The sequence below is a fragment of the Ambystoma mexicanum genome, chromosome 4p, assembly GCF_040938575.1.
Source record: "Ambystoma mexicanum isolate Mex_15411 chromosome 4p, UKY_AmexF1_1, whole genome shotgun sequence".
In the NCBI taxonomy this organism is placed as follows: domain Eukaryota; kingdom Metazoa; phylum Chordata; class Amphibia; order Caudata; family Ambystomatidae; genus Ambystoma; species Ambystoma mexicanum.
The window spans coordinates 68,803,358-68,825,377 of record NC_090927.1 but is presented as its reverse complement, the minus strand read 5'-3'; the positions used below and the strand labels follow the sequence as shown (position 1 = coordinate 68,825,377).

The 22,020-nt window shown below is 48.5% G+C and overlaps 1 protein-coding gene across 3 annotated transcripts in view; it reads left to right on the top strand.

Annotated features, from left to right (window-relative positions):
• Positions 1 to 22,020, top strand: part of LOC138453001 (zinc finger protein 182-like) — a 96,211-nt gene that overhangs the window by 50,776 nt on the left and 23,415 nt on the right. Inside the window, exon 1 of one of the 3 annotated variants that reach the window (XM_069605406.1) lies at positions 3,967 to 4,084. The exons of 1 other annotated variant lie outside the window; for it this stretch is intronic. The gene's annotated coding sequence lies outside the window, so the exon portion shown is untranslated. Of the gene's footprint in view, positions 1 to 3,966; positions 4,085 to 22,020 lie in introns of those variants that run through there. One more of the 3 variants, XM_069605408.1, reaches the window with a different exon arrangement.

Genomic DNA, 22,020 nt, shown 5'->3' with positions numbered 1-22,020 from the left:
TGTGGCACCTCAAAACACTATTTGTTGTATAGGCGGCTTACAAATATCCAATAAATAAATTAATAAATAAATATACACCAACAGAGAAATATGTTGAGCAATAAGAGTATGGCTTTAGTTTTATTCTCCCCATCCTGCATGCAAAGTCACAATAGCATCATGCAGATAAATGTGAGCCTAACAGAGCCCCCCTGGGCTTTAAAGCAATAGCCATTATTTCATAAAGCATGCACCATAATGCACCCTTCTCACATCTGATCACCACATTCACATTTCTAGAGGTATAAAAGTCCCTGCTAATAGTACCCCTTCCCGCCCATCAGTGCCTAATGGCTCTCATTGTAATCCTCTGTTGACACAGAGCAACGTGTCAGGCTCCAGGGAGCCGCTGTGTTGCCTGCACCTCTAACAATGAGGGTGCCCAACGGGGAGTGTTGTGTTGCCAGGGCAACAAAGGTGCTGAGTAGGAACTTCTGCTCGGCACCCTCACTGTCCTGCCAATGTCCCGGTCTGCCTCTGAAAAGGGGCACTGGGGGAAAGGTGCGCCCCCCACCTCATGCTCCTCCACCGACCCCCCCTCTCTGCCCTCTGCGCTGTACTCCACTGTGTCTACCGTCATCTCGAAGCACAGGACAAATCAGACAGCGCTATGGCAATAAGGTCAGATTTAGGTTTGTTTGATCAAGCACTGTTTGCAGCCATTCATCTGTTGCTATTTGCTCCATTTCGGCTCCCGTTCTAATTTCAATATCACTAATTAGGCAGTGAACCCTGCCATTAGCTTACAGGTGCACCGGCGAGCAACATCACTTCTAAGTTCATTTCCAGAGGGTAGACTTTCAAGTCCACGAATTGATGGCTATAATAAAGGATTATTACTATAATAACCAAAAAACATGAGATATCTGAAGACCTCCGGATAGCGGGAGTATTCATCGACCACCACTAGGAAGTGTGTGCCTAGTGTGGTGGATCCAAAATCCGCATGCACCACCTCCCATGGTCGAGTCCCCCGAGGCATCGCCTTGATCGCCGGCTCTCTTTGCAGCGGGGACGCTGCCTGGCACCATACGCACGCAGCAGCAAAGTCGTCGACCCTCCGTTCCAACTCAGGGAACCACACTTTGAGGCGTAGCCGAGCCTTGGTCTTGGCGGCTCCCTGGTGTCCATGGTGGGCCAGATTGATCACCTCTTGCATCTTCACTTGGGGCATGACTATCCGGTCACCCCTTAACAGGAGGCCAGAGTCTGAGAATGACAGTTCTTCCCTCACCTTCCACAGTTGTTCCAGCCCCACCTTGGCTTCTTGCGTGTGACTTTAGTACCGTCTTCCACAAACCCTGCTGCATCGCATGCTTGAGAATTTGAAAACACTCATCCTGAGCCGCCACTGCCTCCAGGTCTTCAAGGGGCATGGCATTGGGGGTGGCCGCTTCAACCACCATGCAAACGTGATCATCCGCTTCTTCAGCACACATGTCCTGCTCCTCCCCAGGGTCCACGCCAGGATGCCTGGACAGATAATCCGCCGCATTGTTCGCCACAGGCCTGTACACCAGGGTGACACCATACTCGAGGAGGGTAAGCATCCATCGTTCAATCCTCGCCGGTGGCTTGGATGAGGACCCTGCTAGTATGGGTAACAGGGGTTTCTGGTCCGTCACGACCGTCACCGGACGACCCAGGATGTAAAGTCTAAAGTGCCTGCACCCCCACAGCACTGCCAGGGCCTCACGCTCAATCTGAGAGTACCGCTGCTCGGTGTCAGACAGCGCCTGGCTGGCGTAGCCCACGGGGCGAACCCCACCATTCCGATCTTTTTGCGTCAGTACCGCCCCTAGGCTGAACAGGCTGGCGTCCATGATGATTTCCGATGCGAGCGTGGGGTCAAAGAACGCCATTGTGTCCTCAGCGGCGAGGACGCTCTTGATTTCCTCGAACGCTGCTTGCTCGAGAGGACCCCAGTGCCATGTTTCCTACTTGGTGAAGGCCCACAGGGGCTCCAATTGGGATGGTAGGTTCTGTATGCTGTATGAAACACCTGGAGTACGTTACCATTCTGAGAAAACTTCTCACGTCTGAGACACACTCCGGTGGCTGGGCCTTCTTAATGTCCTGCACTTTCCTCGGATCCGGCGACACACTTCCTTCTTTGAAAACAAATCCAAAGAATTCGATGGACGGGCGCAAGAACTCACATTTTTCCTTGTGGAGTGTGAGGCCCAGTGACTGCAGCCTCTCAAATATCCTCGCCAACTTGCGCAGATGGTCCATGTAGGGTGATGGCTTCACCCCTGGGTCCCCCTCTTCTGGGCACTGACCCTTCATGTATCATTTTCCTCGATTATATATTTCAGTTATTTTCTCACATGAAGTTTTGGATGATAGCTTCACCCTGGATCTGAACGGGATCTTTCATTTCTCCTCCTTTTGTAAAATGCTGCTTATCCATTGGTAACGACAGGTAGGAAACAAAAACAAAGGCCAGGCCATTTTTGTTTCAGTGTTTAAAATCCTACCATTCATGTGAAAGGGACTTCTCTTTGGGGCCTTTAAATGCACCCCACAGCAGTTACTTACATAAATCATTTCACTGTCAGCACCTACATTCATATGCCAGAGGAGTGATTGGAAGAGTAGAGAGGGGACGGGAGACCACTCATTCTCACAGCAGTCCTTAAGTGGGTGCTTTCAGAGGTAAAGGGCAGGGTTTGCTGCTTTTAACACTGAAGCTTCACCAGAATAGTATAATTGGAATGTGTAGAGATGTTAGTTGCCCCCACCCAAGTAAGTTTGCCCTCCCCATATTCTCTGAAGCTAGCACCTACCCCAACATTTGAAGGGTTTGCCCCTCCACCCCCAAAATCTTAACCTAGACACACCCCTGGAAGAGGCTGATGTGCGCACTTGCTGTTGGCAGAGTGGTGAGGAGGGAATCCTTTCCTGAAACTGGTGGCATTAAAGTTTTACTGTGTTTGTGCAGAATCACAAAATTGTAGTTGCACACTAGCAGCGAAACTCTAAAGCTGCTACTTTCAAGACTTCCATCGCCCAGCTGCCTCAGCAAAATCAAATGCTCCCATCAGCCGCCTCCCTATGGATGCGAGCCAACCTTATGTGTACTTTGACATCCAAGGGTAGGGGGCTTATGTGCGCACTTTCTTTTTCTCCGGCATATGTGTTACGTGGCTAGAATACCAGTTTGGTGCAGCAGCCAGTCTAGTCATTTATCACTGTGGCATGACCTTATATGTACAAGTATTATGGTGTACAATTTTTATCTCACGAATATTTTTCAAAAGCTGCATATAAAAATTATCAAACCAACTAAATGTGCAAGTTATAAATCCAATAACGTTTTAATTCTTACTGGCATATTGTGCTTCAAAATTTACCATTTGTTACTTGGTCCCCACACCAGATGACCCTTAGGGGTAGAACAGAGGGGCGTAGCCTTCAAGTTAGCCCCACCCGCAGGTTTGTACAGTGTTCCCCTCTGCCTTTCAGTGCAATCTTTGAATTCTCTCCCAGGGATGTGAAGTGACACAACAATTACAGATGTTTGCAAATTCCTAAGGAGTGATGCCTTTCATATAATACAGGGAGTACAGCCTTTCGCAAGCACCAATGGATAGACTCTTTTCAGGAAGAGCAAAGCTGTACAAGTTCCTGAGGAGAGACACGTTTTCATAAAGTAGAGGAAGTGCACATTTGCGCAAGCTCTTGAGGCGCAGAACTGCTTAAGAAGATTGTTTCAGGAATTGCACGTTTGCGCACGACATGGTAGAGACACCTTCATATAGTACAGGAAGGGCCCATTTGCGCAGGGACGCCTTCCCTGTAATATAGGCAGTGCAGACCTGCGCAAGCGCCGGAGTAGAAGCGCCGGTCACGTGGTGCGGAAAGGGCAGGTCTGCGCAGGCTCCAAGCAGAGATCCTGCTTCCGGTATTACAGGAAGTGCTGGTCTCCGCGTGCCCCGCAGAAGGAAGCCTGATTCATGTAATGCCCGGGGGTGAGCAGAGGCGTGGCGGTCTCGTTATACCAGCCCCCCACAAAGACCCAGAGCAGCATTGACCAGAGAAGGTCAGCACGCCTGTCTGTGTTTATACTGAACCTCCACGTCAGTACACATATTGTTTCTGCGCCCCCACTCCCCCCTACAAGCCCGTAGTTTGAAGATGCCTCGGTTTAGACTCGATATTGTTGCTGCTTTTGCCTCCCACTAAAAGCCAACGACCCCTTCCCTCCTATGATAGCCCACCCCTCCAAATAAAGCCATGTTGGCTTTTTAATGTGATGGTATGTTTGTACTACTAAGAATTCTAATTTAGGCTACATTTACATTATAATCCTTGCTCACTCCCTAGCATGGAATGTGCGATTCTCGTCAATTAATATTTGCAATTATGCAACATAGCTGTGTATTTGTGTATGAATTTCTTTTAGTATAATTCTGCCCTCATTCCTTTACGTGGATACCTTTACTGCAAATTCTTCCTAGTGCTGCCAACCAACCCGCAATTTTAAGTTTACGTTGCGAGGCCGCAGGGGTGTCAAGGCAGGCGAGGCACTAACAGCATCAAGTAAATGCTGTTGTCTAGTAAAGCTGCTTCCTGGGTATAGCAAGCTCGTGACGAGTCAAAAATCAGTGTGTATTGATGCAGTTTTGCTGATTCAGTGGGTCGAGTGGAATACACTGCTTATGTGGACGTGTTTATGATATGTGTGGGGAGCCAGAATATGGCTTTTTAGGGTGAGGGGCGGGGCCTAGGTACATTTCTCAAATATTCAAATTTTGTGAAGGGAATGTGGGATGGGCCGAATTAAAAAAAATAATGGAGTATACAAACTAGGCACGTTGATTTAATTCAGCTTTCATTCTTTTATGTTGAGGTAATTGGAGTGGCAGTCATGTTTAAATGTCTGGCCAAAGCACTAACGTGCATGCACCTTCCCAAATCAGCTATCCCTTACCAGGCTCTTTGTGCATCACCGTTCCCGTTGGCATTCCCCTGTATAAGCTCATGTTCCTCGGTCAAGCAGGCTTCATTAATCCCAACTTTTGGGAGTTTCTCAAGCTGCCGCAAAACTTTGGTTATGACTGCCAGTGTGAGGATGTTAGTGGGAGTGTGAATCTACTTTCATACACAGACACTGCCCCCTTGCAGTGCCTCCCCTGCATTCCTCATAGTTGCTAAGGCTGTTGCCAAGTGGTAAATCAGGCACACGAAAAAGTGGTGGCTTTGATGCCAGCCCACCACATTATCACTTTTAACAGAATATGATGCTTTTAAGGAAATGGAAGAACACCTTCCTTTCATTGCATGCACCTCACAATCAGGGCCTATGTGTACTTCTGGTGCTGCTCCTGCCAATGCAGTCATGCCTCTGTTAAACTATGAACTGAGAATAACAGCAGGGTGGTGCTGGGGGCCAGTGGGCGTGCAGGAGAGAGGGATCCCAAATTGGGATGAATGGATGAGGATATGTGACCCAATTGGTATCCCAAACTTGTCACAGCACCTTCACTCAAATCTTCTGAGTATGGAAAAGTGAACATGGGAGTCTGCGTTTATCTTTGAAGCAAGACAACCCAGAGCAACTCTAAAAGATTAACTATTGAACTCCTACAAATTGCTGGAGACTTGGTCGGTTAGGTGACCTGTACCTCCAGTGTACGCAAATCCTGGGGGTGAGTGAGGCAGTCTCGAATAATAATGGTGTCTCAGTCATGTACCGAATTTAATTTCTTACTTTTCTGGAATATGTCATTAAACATTGTGTGGATAGTCAGAAACAGAGGTCAAACTGTATCACGTCTATTAAACATTCACATTATTGTTCCATTAATCAGAAAAAGTATTGGAGAACAGGTCCAATGGTCATGAAACGGTCACTACTTGTTGGGGAAAGGCCTGCTGGATTCCTCAGCACTGAGGTAGTTTGCGGGCTGGTCTGGGAGGATGGAGCAGAGAAAATATGATGTTTATTCATGGGGCCAGGTTAGACCCATTTATGAGGGGCTGTTAATGGGGTCTTAAGAGTCCCCTTCTCTTTTTCCCTGGGTGATTTAGGCCATCTGTGTTGAGGACTCTGAGCTTTCTTTAGGTGGTCCTCCCCACCTGCTGGCCTTATGGGGTCTGTACTTGTTTCAGGTCTTCCTTCATCTGAGCCAGGTTATTCCAGGGCCTTTCCAGCACTATCTGTGTGCTTCCTCTCCCCCCTTATACTCTAGTATGCACACTCTTCTTGCCTCTGCTATTCTTTCCCTTTGACTCAGCTTTTCCTGCTCTTCCCATTTCTGCTGTTCTCTCCTGCTGTCTCCATGCCCCGTCCCCCCGTGTACTCTCCCCGTCTCCACTCTCTCCCTGTCTCCTCTGTTCCCTCGAGCTTGCTTTCCTGGCCTCGACCTGCCACTGCTGACTGCCTCGCAACAGCCCTCCCTACCACCATCCTGCACTGCTCTCTGGGCTCCTGTTATGGGGTCATTGACTTGTCACAAGGTCCCATAAGTAGAAATCATCTGTGCCCGTGGTGCAGGGTCCACTTCTTGTCATTATTGGCTCGCCAAATTCAAGCTCTGTTGCTTCTCGAAGCTAGGTCCGCGCTCAATACATACCAAAATAATAATAATAATTAGCTCTGTTCACAGCTGAATCTTGCTCAGCTGTCATTGTTAATGTGGCTCAGGGCAAAACCATGAAGAACGACTACGTCCGCCATCTTGCCCTTCACAAAGCCCTGGTAGCTGCTGCGGTGCACTATTGCCCATGCCCTGCTGGCCACACAGCTCCGCATACAGTCATACAGTCATACAGACCCCTCGTCTGCAGTTTCAGGGAAGTCACTTGACGTCTTCCTCTCATTGGATAGTACTCGGTGGCTATGCATAGCATAGACCTCTGTCTGCGGGTGTCTCTGTGGGCCCTGCTGTTACAAGTCCAAAGGCCTCATTACAAATATGCGCTATTCCAGCGTAAATCCACCTGAATACCACCAAATGGATTTACCATAAGGGTTAGGAGGAACATGAACTGGGGACTGCTCAGTAAGAATCCCTGCTTTTTTTTCTGGGAGACTCTGGGTTCTAGCCCGCTTCAGTGAGGACAAGTGGTGATGCAGGGTTGATATCAGTCCTGCTGTTCCACAATGGCTCTTCCATGTATCGGGAGGATAGCTCGGGGGCAACGCGCTCTCCTTGGAAGCAAGACGACGTGGAGCAACGCAGGTTCGATCCCCGGGTCCGCGCTTAGAAACCGCTGGGTATTAAGCGCGTTATAAATAACCAATTGCAATGATCTTTGACCCGCTACTGCTTGCCTGCATTCCTTTCAGTGCAAATGTTCTCCCTCTTCGGGTTCCCCCTCCTCTGGGCTTGAGGCGTCTGAGGCTTTTACAGCACTATAATACATTCCTGGCTGCTGAAGAGAAGGGCATCCTTTTACCTACTCCGAGCCCTAGCTCACGTACTGGGTGATGCCATCTGGCCCCCTCAAGGCTCAGCCTAAAAGAGTCACATATGATAACATGGAATTAGCCCCAGCAGCACTACCCGCTCTTGCCCAAGTTTTATTCTCTATGTCCGTTGTGTCTTGCATGGACCCTGATGCAATTCTTATTCCCAGTGTGACCACTGCCACCTGGGAGTTGGACATGCAAGGAGTTACACTCTATCACACCGTAAGACGTGTGTGCTTCTCTTGGCTTCCGCCTCTGTCCTCTTCTTCTTTCCTTTCGTTTCTTCTGTGAGCTGAGCTTTGCACGTGCCTTTGCGTTTCACTTGCCTTTTTCTGTATTTACTGAGAACATTGAAGCCTTACAAATGTCCATAAAAGAACAGGGCAGTCCCACGAGTGAGTGCCTTACATTAGAACCTGCACAATGGTAAAGACCCAGGTGATGGTGATGGGGGTGAGGGGGAACATGAACTAGGGACACGCAAGAACTATTTACAGTCTTTATTATCTCCGCCCACCATCTCCTCCCTTCTACCCCATCCTTATGCCCAGCTGCAGATGTGTGAATGTGTGTTTACAGAATTAATCTTGACACTAGGCCAATATTAAATGTACTACCTGCTATGTCAGTTTCAGTGTCCATGTCCCCGCCTTCTCTCGAACTGGGCGGCCTACCCCCAGATGCCATCAGTATATTGTAAAGGCGCCGCGTCCTGGCATGTCTCTGTCGCCTGTACTCTTTCCACTGTATGCCATTTCAGGTCCTCATTACAGCCTAACCTTCAATGCAAACAATCAGGGCTTGCAATGGAAAGTGGCTTTGTATAGTGCACCTCTGTCATGTTTGCAGTCTTGCGGCTTCTTGGTTTAAGTACAGAGCTGGGCAGGGATTTGGGGATTCGGGGGGCCGTGGGCTGGGATGCTGTGTAGGCCATTTCAATGCAGAGGAGATGCAGCTTGATGGCTGTTTTACATTCATGGATGATGGTGGTGCTTGTGATTTCAGGTGTAGGAATTTCCATTGAAGAGGGGGGGCAAAGGTGAATGAATGCATAGTTTGGTGAGAGGTGGAATGGTGCATTAGCGGAGTGTGTGACTTGTGGAGTAGCAGGTAATAAAAGCAGCCGTTGGGGGGTGCTCCCCCAGGAATAGATTTACATACCAGAAGCCAAAATATGTAGATGGAGCAGTTGTGGATGGAGAGCCGCCCTGTATGCGGCTGGTAAGGAGAGTTGGATGAAGTGTGGAGGAGGTTGAGGGTGTGAGATGCAACATTCAGAGTGTGGACTTATAGCTGAAGGCAATTTCCTGGGGTTATTCCGGGTGACAATAGTCCATGGTGATTTAGACACAGAAATGTAGCACCTGGGAGCTGTTGGTTTCAAGCTGACCAGGCTCTCCTGGGCTAGAAGCAGGAGCTACATAAATCCCAGCAATGGTGAACACTGAGAGCATGACCCTGGGGTGGGATACACCTATACATGGAGCGCAGCCTCTCTCTATGCCTGCTGTATTGCAGTGACATAGTTTAAAAAAAAAATGTATTAAGCGTATATGGTTCAACACTGAAACCTTTTACACTCCCATAAAACCACAAATATGATAAAACTCATCATTCAACTCAGTATAAAACAATTATAAGTTCCACTGTTCCCCAATTTCCCAAATGTAACTTGTCCCTGCGTCTCAACCAATCGATGACATAATACAGTGAACATATCAAGAAATTTGATTCTAACTGTGTCTACTGTTGCTTCCCAAGTAGTGCGCCTATGCTGTTCCAATGTTGGGCCTAGTGCATGATACAAATGTATAAATAAACAATGTCCTTGGCAATATCTGCTCCATTTATAGGGGTTAATGCAACCTCCCACACATGGAAGGATGCAGCAGTAATGACCAATGATTCTGCAGAATATATGGTCAACCAAAATTGATCAGAAAGCAAACCAGATCAGGAGCACACAGATGTCCCATATCCTTTGCGATTTAACTCCACAAGACTAGAATGTCTTTAGAATGTTAGAATGTGCCGAGCGGTTTCAATTGGTTCCTTGCATAGTCTGGCTTCTGGGAGAACGTTTTGCCAGACCACCCGTCTATGCTTGTACCAGTAATATACCCAGCCGTAGATAGAACATGAAATGTCTAAGATATATGTTGCAAATCTTGATCAAATATCAACGCGGCATACCAGGCATGTAGCCCAGCAGAGAATATTGCACATATCTCCTCTTCATCAACAGTTTCAATAGGTTTCGCGAACAATCCCAGCCTGAGATTTTATATTTCAACTTAGAGTGAAATTCATAGCTAAGTTCCTCAGCTGGCAAATCAATGTTGATAGAGGTCAAGTGCCCAAGGGATTCAGCCCCTAAATTACTATATGCCTGCTTGTGGTGATTGCGGTGGGTATTGTCAGCTATTAGCCCAAGTAAGGAATCCCCTATTCCCTCTGCCCGGTGCATTTTGGGAAATAACTTCCATCTTAATATTCTCCAAAGGCACAACAATGAGACGAGCCCTATCCCACATCTTGTGGCCTCTACAGGGATTCCTTTCGGCAGGCCCAACAAGGAGCGAAGAAGCTTTCCCTCGACAACTTCAATCCATAGGACACGACGTTCTGGCAGTGACTCAGCCGTAAAGTATTCCTGGGATCACACAAAGCTTGTAGATCTCCAGGAAACCTTCAATGGAATTGCCCCCTTTCCTTGCCAGAAAGTTCCTAACTACCTGTCATTTGTTAATAGTCTTCTGGGGGAAGTACCTTGCCATAGTATGATGTGGCCGGGCGGTACTTGATTGGAATCCCAGGTAAATATAGGTGTCGACCACTTCCAGCTTCTCTGGTGGCATAGTGGTCCATGTAATGTTTGTTTGTTAATGCTTATTAGGTTTATATAGCGCTTTGATCCAAAACGCTTTACAATATAACAACAAGGTACAATAATGGGAGAAGCATATTTACAATCATGATAAAAAACAGTGTAACAATACGTAGAACAGTTTCCTTAGATGGAGGAGGCCTGGGAAGGGTGAGGATGAAGGGAGGGGCGGTAGCCAGGGAGGGGGAACAAAAATTCAGTTGTCTGATTTAAATTCCAGAGGGTGTGAAAAGGGGTGGAAGAGGGAGGTATGAAGGGAATAGGGGGCACAGGGGAGAAGGCAGGAGAGAGGAAAGAAGGAGAGTCAAGGGGGGAGTGAAAAAGGAGGGCTTTCAAGGCGGTGCGAAAGGAGGAGTAGGTGGGGATGGAGCGGATAGAGAGAGGTATGTAGTTCCAGTGTAGGGGGGCCAAGAGCTGAAAGGAACGGAAGCGTGAAGAGGCACATGGTGATGGTGAAGGGGGTACAGTGAGTAAGAAGAGATCAGCGGAGCGGAGAGAGCAGGTGGGAGTGTAGAATGAGAGGAGCGAGGAGAGGTAGGGGGGAGCAAGGTCATGGAGAGATTTGAAAGCCAGACAGAGGAATTGAAACTTAAATTGAGAGAGGAAGAGAGAGCGAGAAGTAATGACTGGCAGCATGGCTCTGTATCCATGTGTGTCTGCCTGGAGCCAAGAGTGAGGGAGGGGGAATAGTACAGGTAGGGGTGTAGCCTCAATTAAATACAGCTTCAAAAACATGTAGCGAGACGGCTGCGGAAACAGTAATGTACCTATGACTTATTAGGAGTGCACCTAGATCGATCTGAGAACATGTCTGAAATAGGGGTTTGAGCCCACACCCCTGTTGCCTTCTGTGACAAAGTCCCCCGCGAATACCTGGTTGTCTCTAGAGAAGACTGAGGTTGCTGGCCACCTCGCCAATCTAGTGGATGATGGTTCCAGGGAATGCCATGCTCACCCTCACTGGACCCCCCCATCGCAAGAGGGGTCAGTGACAATGGGCCTGATAGATCACCCTCCCTTTGGGAAATGCTGGCGCGTTAAAGGGGAAATTCATATGATCCGGGAAGTTAGTGGTCCCTCTGCCCACATGGTCCCTATTGCCCTTACTCAGGTGAACGGCCACATAGGCATACATGTGGGAGACATAGACCATCTCAGATGAAAAATCTGCCTTTGGCCAACACACAGTTGTTTCTATTCCACTGCAACTGTGGACTCTAGCTACTTCCCCCTTTAAAGGCAGCGAGGAATGACGGTGCCACAGCACAGGCAGCAGCTGTAATCTCCTTGTGATTGCCAGAGTCCCATCTAAACCTATACAGAGTAAGAGAGGGGCCTGAAATAGTAAAGGAGATTCAACCGTCGACCCGTGGAGTCCACCCCATGGAAAGGGTTGGGACATGACAACCATAGAGCGGACTGCCCAAAAGGAGGGACTAGCCCGCCCCAAGTCCCACAGCAAAATTGGAAACCATCCTCAGGGGTGTGGTTTACCAGCCAATCCCCACATCAGCTACCTAACGAGAAACACCTGAGTTCCCTAATCTTGAGAGACGATGAAAGGCAGGGTTAAGGTGTGGATGGCAGAGTGATGACTAGCCTTGAAGATCCAGAATAAGTTTCACAACACTACTAGTTTCCCTTTAAGTAGGGTGACCAGGTTTTCAAGATGACAAACGGGAGACGGATAAGAACAGAAAAGAAGGACTACACCTCACAGTCCCTCTCCCATCCCCACTACCAGCCATCAACACTCCCCTTCCCCTGCTCTCACAACCTCTGCATCCCACACTATGGACAGCACTGCTCCCCTATATAAATAACATATAAACTAAATAGTGCATTTTTGGCTGGGAATGGTGGCCGTAAAGGATCAAGTGTAGGACTCAGACAGTGGCATTTTCGGTGTTTTTTAAAGACTTTCATCTTTAAAAATGAAAGAGGGGTTTGGGGAAATCTTACCTATCCCTAACTCTAGGACGGGTTTGCCTGCCTCAACAAAACTAAGGAACGTCTGTGTCAGATTGTCCAAATCAAATGAGCTCTCTGTCCTCTGTCCAAAATCCTAAGCTGACCCTTGCACACTAAACTCAATATAACGTGAAAATGGGGATGTCTTTTTTCAATGTCACTTTAGTATACTGCGTACTCTCAAGGGGGACGATTATTCCCCAGAGTTTCCTCCAGTTAATCAGTTCTTTAATACACTGCAAAAGGCTATGGCTCTTCCCTTTGAGACTTTCACAATTCCACAAGTCAAGGTAGCAATTCTACAGCTCACCTTCAGACCAGCACTTCACATACAGGGACTCTTCCCCTTTTCTCCAATGCCTGGTTTACTCTCCTGCCAGGGCTTTTTACATTCAGTTCAGTATTTGGTTGTAGATTTACACTTCTCACCATTAATCACTTTTTCTTGTATCCAGTTACATATCATTTTCATAAACTGGGTCATCAACCCTTTCTCAGCTATTCTTAATGTCCCAGCTCCCTTGTTTGGTTCCCTTGATGTGATAACAGTACACAGCGTCTGCCCTGACGCGCACTGGTGTCCCCAGTCTCCTACTGGTGTCCCCAGTCTCCTTCTGTGAGTTTACCAGTCTCCATTGGCAGCTTTGGCGTCCCTCATGTCTCACCGTTCTCATCGCAGCCTGCTCACTGGCTGGCAGTGCGTCCTGTCGGCTCTTCGGTTCCCGTCTAGTCTCCTCCTTCGCCTTGCCAGCTCCTGCTGCCTGCGCCACCAGCGCGGTAAACCTTTCACTGCCTGACTTCGTTGGACAACACGCATCAGCTTCTCGACAGCTTCTCCACTCCGGTCTGCTGTTTGCTCTCCTCCGGGATCCCAACCAGCGTCAGGAGAGGCGAGTCTCCTGCTCTGTTCAGGTGTGCTGCATTTGAATCTCCCGGCACCTGCTAACCTTCTCTGATGACTAGAACGCAGCTTTTTTTTTCAGCTTCTAGTGATCTTCATTACTCCAGCCCTCTTCCTCGTCTTAGTGTTTTCAAACAGAGGAGGATGCACCTTACAAAATGCCATATAAGAATGGGGAAAAGGCAAGAGGGTGTTACCCAGAAAAAAACAGGTACATGTCTGCTTTGGTCCAGTGAGTTCACTTCGCTTCCCAGAGGGTTTTCCTCCCTTATGTGGTCCTCCCACAGACAGCCACCGCCAGGGTCATAGCCAGGTAGCTTCTGCCTTTCCCTGGCTACATGAGGGAAGATTTTCCCCGGAAAGTTAGTGACGGCTTTGTTAGATTCGTCACATAGCATATTTAAAATTACATTTTGCTCTGAATGATATAGCAGGTGTTGCTGTTCATTAGTTTCTGTGCAGGTCTCTGTGGCGCAATCAGTTAATGCATGTGGCTGGTACCTGAAAGGTTGGGGGTTCAAGTCTATATAGCGATAGCAACATTATGAAACTGCTGTGGTGGCGATGGCAAAATAATGAAAGTGTTACGGTGTTAAAGGAATGGTTCGCCCAAAAATGTTTATTTCAAAAATAGATAGACAATATAAAAAAAAACGATTGGCATTTTTTTTCTCAAAGTCCCTATGTAACATTTTGAGCAATTCAAGCGCAAAGATAGCACATGGGGCATCCATTTTGTGAAATGGATGCCAGCCGCTGTGCTCGCTTTGGCTTTCGCGGCACTAATGAAGGAAAATCCAGCCAGCTGTAGTAAACAAAAGCTACCACTGGGTGGCTTTTCCTTCATTGGTGCTGTACGCGGAGGACGGGGACCGGAGACTACAGGCAGAAAAGCTGCAGCGGCATCTCGGTAAGTGCTATTTTTTAAAATAAAAATAAACACTAGCTGCGTTTTTTTTTCTAAGTTTTCCGGGCTGGAGGAGCCCGAAAAACTTAGAAATAAAACCGCAGCTTTAAAAACGTTGTAGTTATGTTTGCCGTAGCTTTTGAAGTGACCACAAACATAAATACAAAGTTATTGTGTTTGAAAACGCTGCGTTTTTTCTTTCTAAGTTTCTCAGGCTCCTCCGGCTCGGAGGAGCCTGAGAAATTCAGAAAGAAAAACCGTAGTGTTTTAAACACAACCGCGTTGTGTTTCTCCCTGCCGTGGCTACACTTTGGGTCTCCGGTGCTCCCTCATGGGAGCACCGGAGACCCAAAGTGAAAGCCAAGGCAGGCAGAAATACAACGCGGTTGTGTTTACATGCCGCAGTGTTTCTGCCTTAATCTGATTTCCCATTTGGGGCTCTCAGGCTCCCCACGGGGGGAGCCCTAAAGCCCCAAATGGGAAAGCAGATTTAGGCAGAAACACAACGCGGTTGTGTTTGAAAATGCTGCAGTTTTTCTTTCTAAGTTTCTCAGGCTTAGAGGAGCCTGAGAAACTTAGAAAGAAAAACCACAGCGTTTTCAAACACAATAACGTTGTATTTATGTTTGCGGTTGCTTCAAAAGCCACCGCAAACATAAATACAACGTTTTTAAAGCTGCGGTTTTATTTCTAAGTTTTCCGGGCTCCTCCAGCCCGGAAAACCTAGAAAAAAAACCGCAGCTAGTGCTTATTTAATAAATAAAAATAAATAGCACTTACCGAGATGCAGCTGCAGCTTTTCTGCCTGTAGTCTCCGCTCCGCGTCTTCCGAGTCCCGGCACCAATGAAGGAAAAGCCACCCAGTGGTAGCTTTTGTTTACTACAGCTGGCTGGCTTTTCCTTCATTAGTGCCGCAAAAGCCAGCACAGGCGGGCAGCCATTTCACAAAATGGATGCGCCCATGTGCTTGCTTTTTCAATTTTTGAGCTTGAATTGCTCAAAGTTTTACATAGGGACTTCGAAAAAAAAAAACGCCAATCGTTTTTTTTATGTTGCCTACCTATTTTTTAAATAAACATTTTTGGGCGAACCATTCCTTTAATTCATTTTAATAATTGTTGCAGATGAAGTTGTCACTCTTTGTTTCCCCAAAACCAGACTGTCCCCTTCCCTTTCCCTAAACCGGAAGGTGGTTTTTAATTTAAAAAACTCTCGGGATGGGTGGACAGAGGGCGCAATTCCGGGACAGTCCCAGCAAAACCGGGATGTCTGGTCACCTTACATTTAGGGGAAGCACATCTACACTGGAGCTTGAGGCTCTCTTAAATGGGGAGGGTGTGCCTCATCATTACCCTGCAGAGTCTCACCAGGGGTTTAAGAAGGGAGTAGGGTGATTGGTGTTTGTTAGGCCGGATGGCCTATTTAAATGAGAACACGACACAGGAGAGGATTCTTACATCTTCTTTATTCAAACATGAACTGCGTACTAACTTTCCTTTCCTCCTCCCCGCATGGTCTCTGTCTCTCTCCTCCAAGGGACAGAGTTGCGTAACATCACCCCCGGTGAATGTTCTGATATCCGTTTAGCATTCTTTGACTAGGCGAAGTGGTCTTCTGATGGCACGGTGAGGTCTTTCACTCCTCTCGTCACCCATGGGCAACCCCGTTGTCTCCGCTGGCTCTGTCACTCAGTGACGGGTTTCCGCTGGGGGACTCCACAGGTCGTCTCTGGGCTCTTGAGGTTCAGGGTTGGGATCAGGTCGGGATCAGGCAGTGGAGGTCTTTCTTCCTCTCGCTTAACGAAATGCTTAAACTGGGAACTGTTTCTCGTGATCTTTGTGTCCGCGTTCTCGGCCGTCACCATAGTGCCCTTGATGACTGTAATGTTGAGCGGCTTCGGTGCGAACCGGGCGTCAGTCTTCTTGGAGGTCGCTTGCTGCAGCAATGCTTCATCCCCAACATGAAATTCCTTGGGCCTTGTCCCTCTTCTCATGCCCGTTTCCGCCCGAGCCTTCTCTTTTCTCTCAGTGTCCCTTCTTATGACCTCTGGATCTCGCTCCTTCTGGGTCATCGGCTGTCGAACGATGCGGGTGCAAACTTCGTATCGCATCATTAGCTCAGCAGATGCCTTGTTGGTGGCTTCATGGGGAGTGTTTCGGTAGTCTCTGAGTAACCGCTTGATGAGGGTCAGCGCCCTTGATGCAAGCTCTCTGCATCGTTTTCTTAATGGAGGACATAAACCGTTCAGCCATTCCATTGGCTTGTGGCCATCTGGGTGTAATCTTCTGATGGATGAACCCCATGTGTTTTGAGAAGGACGTGAACTCTTGGCCACTGAATAGAGGCCAATTGTCGGACTTGATCGTTTCAGGGATGCTCCATTCGCTCAAAACTTCATCGAACCTTGCTACTACGTGGGCGAATGCAGTGGTTGCTAACTTCTTGACTATTGGGAACCTTGAGTGTTTGTCTATGAACAGTAGGAGGTATTCTCCTGATTCCATGGGTCCATAAAAGCCAACCGCCACTCTTTCCCATGGTTTCTCTGGGATGTATGTTGGTTGGAGTTGGACTAGTGCCTCTGCCCTGGCTGTGCATTGGCATGCTATGCAGTTCTTCACCCATCTATCAACCATCAAGTCTAGGAAGGGAAACCACACGTGACACCGGAGCTGGCGCTTCATGTTGTCGGCACCTCTGTGACCCTCGTGTGACGTCTTTATTACTTCTGCTCTGAACGTCGCGAGGATGACTAGCCGGTAACCTCTCAGCAGCGTTGCATGGTCTTTCACGACCAGTTCTGTGTGCATCTTGGCCAGCCTGTCCATCTTGTCTCTGCACACCCCTGGGTGGTTTAGAACAGTACATCTATAATCTTTCCACTTGTTGTCAGTGAGGCTGATCGCTAGTGCCATGGAGGGGTCCGCAGCCGATGCTGCTGCGACCATCGGTAGTGAAATTGCTGGTGGGAGCGCATTGAAAGTCACGTAGTTTATGTATTCCGTGTCGCCAGCTCTGGAGACAGGCTTGCCTGTCTGGTGGCGTGACAAGTAGTCCGCAGGGATGTTTTCACCCAAGATCTGTGGATGATGTCAAAATCATACTCTTGCAGTCTGGTGCCCCAGCGTTCTATCCTGGGGGGCATCTTCGTGCAAGGATTTCCAAATAGGGACAGTAGGGCCTGATGGTCTTTGATGGGTTTGAATTTTTTTCCTATTATGAAGTTGTGAAAATGTTTGCAGGCCCACACTGCCGCCAAGCTCTCACTGGCTAGAGCTCTGCTTGCATAGGCAATGATGTGCCTGGGGTGCGTATCGACCCCATTTGTCTGGCCAAGTATTGCACCTAACCTTACTGGGCTTGCATCCACGATGATTTCCATGTGCCAGCCGGGGTCGAAGTATGCCAAACGACAGGCTTCCGCCAGAGCTGTTTTTACGGTGTTGAATGTCTCCTGACACTCAGCCGACCAGTCGAACACGGTGTCCTTCTGCAGTAGACGTCGCATCGGTTCTGTGATGGATGCGTAGTGGGGGATATAGCGAGCACAGTAGCCTGCCATCCCCAGAAATGAGCGAATGTCTGTTACTTGCGTCGGTTCTCGGAGGCTGGCGATGGTATTGACCTTGTCAGGGTCTGGCATCATGCCATCCGCGGAAAAGATGTGCCTGAAGAATTTTAATTTAGTCTTGCTGAAATGGCACTTTAAAGGGTCAAACCCACGTCTTGGATGGCGGTGAATGTCGCCAGAAATGCGCTGTCAAATTCTTGAGTTTTGCCGAAAACAAGGATATCGTCACTATAGTTCAGGGCCCCTCGTACTGGTCTGATGATCTGTCTGATGGCCTCTTGAAAGATTTCGGCAGCTGATGAAATGCCAAAGTTGAGGCGTCTGTACCGAAATAGGCCGTCATGGGTGGCAAAGGTGGTTATGCCCCTCGAGTCGGGTGTAGCTCCATCTTGTGGTAACCCTGATTGAGGTCCAGTTCATAGAATAGCACAGACTTATTTAGCTGGACAATCATGTCTTCTATTCGGGGTCCGGGGTGCAGTTCTCTCTGGATGGCGATTTGGCCATCCTCATGTCTACGCATAGTCTCAAGCATCCCCTTTCTATTGGCGCGATCACTAGGGTTGAAACCCAGGGGGTCCGCCCTGTTGCCTTTTCAATTATTCCGTTGTTGAGTAGCTGACTGAGCTTTTTCGAGACTGCCTCTTGTAGGTGGAACCCTGCCCTTCTGGGATGTTGAGGGACGGGTCGGACTGTATTGTCGATATGTAGTTTGATGGGGGGTCCTTTCAATTTCTCCAATCCTTTGCAGAGGAGCGGGAATTTCGTCAGGATCATTTCCTTTGTAATGAGGGTTTTTGGCATGGATTTGTCTGTCAACATGCAAATGTTCTCTTTCATGTCGCCTGGTGGTGCGACTGTTTGTATTACGTCCCCTTCGTGGAAATGGATGTCGATGAGTCCTAAGCAGGACCGGTATGGTAGCTCAACAAGCATCGCCCTTTGGTTGGGCGTGGGATGACATGAATGACTGTGGCAGTGGTGAGTCCATTGTGTATGAGTTGGCGCTTGAAGTGACCTATGGAGTGGAGGGGAAGGTTTGCGCCCCACTGGAAGATCTTCGACTTTGTCTTGGCTAGCGTCGGCCTTTCAGGGATTTGCAGGAACTCTTGTTCCCCCATAATGTTGACGGTGGCGCCAGATTCATCCAGGAAACCAAATTGTCTTTCGCCAATGTTGACTGCTATAGTGGGTGCTTCTCTCGCTTCCCTGTCATCTAGGATGAGGTTTACATATTCGTCCTGAAAGTATTGGTCGTAGTCATCCCCTCCCTAACGGGGTCCAAGTTGTTGTAGTGGGTTTTGGCCCTGATATGGTTGAGGTGGACCATCATATTCATCTACGAGATGCAGCCCATGACCATATGGTTCAAAGTATTGGGAGTAGTCTTCAGGGTAGTGCTCTTCCACGGCTCTTATGTAGCGTCTTGGCTTCACTGCCGACGGTGTTAATAAACATGTTCTGTAGATTCAGCGACTTCTCTTCTCCGGCCGCTTTTATAAAATTGTTGACGTCGTCTAACCATTCAACCCACCTCATACCTTTGTCTGCTTGGGGGGTCATGGAGAACGCGGGCAGCGTGCACATTGCAGTAGCTGTGGAACTGGTAGGGGGGGTGGTGGCGTCGGGTCACTCATTGAGGTATTCTTAAGCAGCTTGGCACAAGTCCCTTAGTATTGATGGACTAGGTGGCGTATGTGTAGTCTGCGCGCAAATGTTCGTGACAGCGTTGCCCCTGGTGAGTTGTGGGTGACACTATGCCCGTGGCGTAAGGCTTCTTTCCCCTTGTATTTGTGCTCCACTGACTTGTACTTGTGCTCCTCTGGAGTCCGTTGTGCAGCACTAGGTGTCTTTAAAAAAAAAAGATTTCTTTGATGAAGGAGGTGCGCCGTGATAATGGCAGTGTCATTTATGGCTTGTGCTGGAGAGGGCTTTCTTAACAATATAGGCCGGCGCGGGCGTCTGGTGGAGGTTTCAGGAAGCTTGTGTCTGCTCTGCTTATGGAGGAGGCGCTGTATGATGTTGGTGGGAACACCAGTGGTAGGGGACGAGAAGGCACCCACCTGACGGTTCCGCGTGGGACTATGTGCTCCTGCACATGGAAAGAAGGTCGGCCGCTGGCGGACTGGCGTGCAGTGTGGTTCTGGAGCTGGTGTGCTGCACACACCCAGCGTGGAGCGTTTGCAGTGCTCCCTCTGTGGAAACCCGGGATCGGGTATCTCAGAGCGCTGCAGGATTTCATGCGCATGGGATGTAACGTGCGGAGGAGGTGCACTGGAGTAGGATGCTGGAGCAGCAATCGGCGCGGTGGGATCACCTGTCGGCTTGGAAGGAGGACTCCGGGTCGTGGGAAACCACCTTGTCGCCAGTTGTTATGCCGGGTGGCTTAGTTAAATGAGGATACGACACCGGAGGGGATTCTTACGTCTTCATTATTCAAACATGAACTGTGTACTAACTTTCCTTTCCTCCTCCCCGCTCCCACGTCATGCCCATGTGGTCTCTGTCTCTCTCCTTAAAGGGACAGAGTCGCGTAACATCGTTGGCATGGTTTGGCACGGAAAGAGATAGTTTTTGGTTTTTTAATTGAACTTTTGAATGATGGATAAGTACACTATTTTTCCATGTACTAGGGACTGCTGTCCTCTGGACAGAGGTCAGCCCCTTTGGGTTCTTATCCCAGGCAGTGAGTGCGGGTTTTCCAGGGAGAACATACCTCATTTACCTAATGTGTTGTGTGTGCCATAAATGGGGAGACACTCGTGGACACGAGTCTGGACACTGCCCAGTGTGTGTATATTTGAACATCCAACAAGTGCAGGGAATGCACAGTCCGTCAGATCGACAAGCTAAATAATTGAGGGTGAAATGTTTTTTCTTCAGATATTTTGTAGTCTTTACTGAACGTAATTCTGTTAGTTGAATGGCGTAATCCATTTTTCATCCTGGGAGGATAGCTCAGGGGTTAGGATGGCCCAGGGGCAACACACTCTCCTTGGAAGCAAGACGGAACAGCACAGGTTCGATCCCCGGGTCCGCACTTAGAAACCTCTGTATATTAAGCACGTTATAAATCACCAATTACACTCACGGCTTGAAGGAAGTATGAAATGTGTATTCTTGGTATGTGCTTCTGCTTTTAGCAGAACTAGGGAAGAATGCACACTGCATGTGTTGTGTAAAACATGGTTCCTATAACCGAAGAGCCAATGACTTATGAAGGTGTGCAGGTAATACTGGGGGGCAGAATATCACTCCAAGAACTGGTAGACACAGTACACATAATACAGGCAAAGGCAGCGTCCCAGTACCAACTGTGGGGATTGGCAGATGCCAAAGGAGTACCCTGACTACTGCAGGGCTATTGCTACCAATAAACAGTCATTGTTTCAGACCCGGCTACCCTCAGTGTTCCGGTCCAATCAGGGAGGGAGATTGCTCCCATCTGAAGGGCGCATTACAATGTTACAGACCAATGTAGGTACATTCCTTTCTTTTTTGTGTGTTCATTTGCACAGTTAATCGGTTAAACGTTGGATGATAAATCCCTCCTCCTCCTGTGGCACTGAGCAGAGTGAAAAGTATATTATTTGAAAGGGCAGACCAAATGCTAATAAACGTATGTGCTGATTTTAATGACTTTTAACCTGTTAAAATATAATAGACTTTTACCGTCCGCTATACCTCCTCCATAATGTTAAGGACTACTCACACATACTGTACATCTGGCAGAGCCGGCCTTAAGGGTGGGCCGCCTAGGCGACCGCCCGGGGCACCATGCCATTAGCCCCCACTATGCCAGCTCGGGGAGTCTTTCAAGGTCCGCCTCGAGCTGGCGCGCTGGGAGAAGTTGTGGCAGGTGCCCCTCTGCTCTCGGGAGTGGAGCGCATTTAATAACAATAGGGAGCTGATGAGCACCTATTGAAAAATATGTTGCAGGGGCGCACTTCAGGGGAGGCGGGCGCCACATCTTTGATGTGCCGCCCAGGGCGCTGCGTCCACTACAGCCGGCCCTGACGTCAGGGCATGAAGGACACGGATTCCAACACCATTGCGTGGATTCCCGCCATTTGTGAATCACCCTCTGAGTGACGAATTATCAATGTCACACGTTCAGAGGCTTTGTGCAGCACAGTACCTGCGAACGTGTGACATTTGCAAGAGATAATACGGCCCAAATCGCTGTTGCTCATCAGTTGCGACGGTCATTTCGAAATGGGCTGCTAAATGCTGACACTTAGCAGCCGTGCCTAAATGACCCTTGCATCAAATGACCGGTGCCGAGTTGGTTCCGGTGCCACTCTAGCTTCGCCAAAAGGGGCTC